This window comes from Tupaia chinensis, unplaced genomic scaffold (genome assembly GCF_000334495.1).
Source record: "Tupaia chinensis unplaced genomic scaffold, TupChi_1.0 Scaffold000182_1, whole genome shotgun sequence".
Classification (NCBI taxonomy): domain Eukaryota; kingdom Metazoa; phylum Chordata; class Mammalia; order Scandentia; family Tupaiidae; genus Tupaia; species Tupaia belangeri.
Window position 1 is genome coordinate 2,713,078 of NW_006159657.1, and position 2,843 is coordinate 2,715,920.

Genomic DNA, 2,843 nt, shown 5'->3' on the forward strand with positions numbered 1-2,843 from the left:
CCCTCCCCCCCCCGAAGGAATGGCCACACTGCAAACCTTTCTCCATTCTCCTCTCAGGATTTAGGGCACACACACATGTGCCCAGAGTGAGTTTGAAGCCACCAGGTCCACGACTCAAACCACCATCGGCCATGAGAGAGTCCAGAAACATAACCATTATACCATCTGCTGGTCCCCTGCCTGTGTTTTTAAAAGGGGGAATATATATAAAGGGTCTCTAAAACGTTCATTGAAAATGTGTAACATGGGGACCAGCAGATGGCATAATAGCTACATCGCTGGACTCCCATGCAGTTCCGGCCTGGTGGCTTAAACTCACACCGGGCACGTGTGCATGCATGCCCAAGATCCCAAGAAGAGATGGAGAAGGGATTGCAGCGTGGCCATCCCTCCTAGGGGGTGATTTCTCGCTCTCTGTCTCTCTGTCTTTCTGGCAAGTGCATGTACGCTATACCAAAAACCTCTTAAAAAAAAAAAAAAAAAGAAGGGAACCAGCAGTTGGCGTAATGGCTATGTCACTGGACTCCCACATAGTCGACCGTGGTTCGTGTCCCGGACCCGATGGCTTAAAACTCACGCCGGGCGCGTGTGCGTGCGTGCCCAAGATCCCGAGAGGAGAATGGAGGAGAAGGGATTGTGGCGTGACCATCCCCCCTGGGGGGTGATTTCTCGCTTTCTGTCTCTATGTCTCTCTCTGTCTGTACGCGCCCTACAGTGAAAATCTCTCCAAAAAAAAAAAAGAAAAGAAAAAGAAAATGTGTAACATGAAAAAAACTACTTGATTGCCGCTGTGGCTTGCTGGACAAACAGCAGGAGTTTAATAAACAGCTGTGCCACTGTCGCACAGATAATCACCTTTGCCAGCTCTTACAGGGGACTTGGTGGCTTATTAGGACCCTTTTCTGAAGGTGACACATTAGGGGAGACTGTAAGTTCCCTGAGAGGTGACACCATGTCCACATACCCCAGCAGGGCCTGGGACACAATCACTGGAGGAGTCTATGATAATAAATAACGGCAGCTCGGGGCCAGACCCAGCTCCTGTGCCAATTTTTTTGAGAGGTTTATTTATTTATTTATTTATTTTGCTGTAGGGCACGTGCTCACCAGAAAGAGAGACAGACAGAAAGCGAGAAGTGTGTGTGTGGGGGGTGTTCTCGGGATCTTGGTCATGCAAGCACACTTGCCCTGCCCAGAGAGAGTTTAAGCCACCAGGGCCGGGACTCGAACCAGGGTCGACTACATGGAAGTCCAGCGACATAGCCATTACGCCAACTGCTGGTCCGTCAATTTTCTGTAACTCTCGGCAAGGCCAGACCAGTGGTTGATGTTTCACAGGAATTGAGGCTCAGGCCCCAAGAACGTAACTGACTTTCCCAAGGTGGCAGAGCTGGGCTCCAAGGCAGCTCAAGTCCCTCCTCTGCCTAGGATTCTGTCCCCTCCCCGTGGGAACCCCGAGAGGAGGAACCCCGAGAGGAGGAGGCTGCTGTGCTTAGGCTCGGCAGGGGGTAAGAGCCCCTGAGGGGTGGTCTTGGAAATAATCCCTGTCTGACCCCAGAGCAAGGGGAGGGTGGCTGTGAATAATGGATGACCCCTAAGAACCACTTGATTCATCTGCACTGCTGAGGGGAAGATGGATGGACTTCCCCAGGAGGCCGGGCCTCCCCTCCTCCCAGCCTTTTGCCAGCCTCAGAGTCAAAGGGAGGAGCCACAGGATCAAGAGAATGCCCTGACTTCCTCCTCGCTGCTCCTAGCCCCTTCATCTTTATGAGGTCAGTTCTCTTGCCCTCCCAGGGCCAGGGGACTGGATTATGGATTCTGGCGGGCAGAGGGAGGGAAGGGAAATGGCACTGGAGGGTGGTGGCCAAGGGTGAGGACTCTTCAGTTGGACTGCCAGGGTTCAAGTCCTCTGATGTGTGCTGTGGGCCCTTAGGGGACTTGCTATCCCCCCCCTTTTTAAAAATAATTATTTATTTAATTTTATTTATCATTATTATTTCTTAGTTTGGCACAAGGCCCATGCACTCAACAGAGAGAGAGAGAGGGAAAGTGAGAAAGCAAGCCTCCGGGTCCGGGACTCAAACCACAGTCGGCCATGTGGGAGCCCAGCACCTTAACCACCACACCTCCTACTGGTCCCATGCTATCCTTTTTGAGACTTAGCTTCCTCATCTGTGAAGTGTGGGAAACACCATCTACTTCATGGGTTTGTCAGGGGCCAATGAGTTAATAACCCCTGGAACGTGCATGTCAATCCCCAGGAATGCTAGCACAATAAACACTAGTGTCCTCACGCTGTGTGCCAGGCAGTGTGGACAGCACCCTGTGTATGTTATCCCCTCACGTCTCCGTGGCAACCAGGGGCAGCATCTACTGTCCTTCCTATTTTACAGGTGAGAGGACTAAGGTTCGTGGAGACAAACAGTGGCCGGCTGGAGGTGTGTGGTGAAGGCAGCTGGATCCCACGGAGCCAACTGCATGGCTCGAGTTGCAGACCTGGCAGCTTGAAAAGCACGCTGGGTGTGTGCGTGCCCAACACCCCAAGAGGAAAACGGTGGTTGGAGGGGCAGTGGCGTGGCCAGCCTCCCTGGGGGAGCTTTTCAATTTCCCTGTTTGTCCGTCTCTCTGGCAAGCACATGCATCTTATAGCAAAACAAATAAATAATTTAAAGAGAGAGAGAAGGAAAGTAAGAAAGTACACTGCCCGTGGAGTGTGGCCATGCTGCAATCCCTCCTCCATCCCTCTGTTTGGGGTTTTTGGGTACTCAAACATGCACCTACAGTGTTTTCCTTTTCTTTGTCTTTTTTTTTTTTTTTTTTTTTTTTGGAGGTTTTTTTTTTGG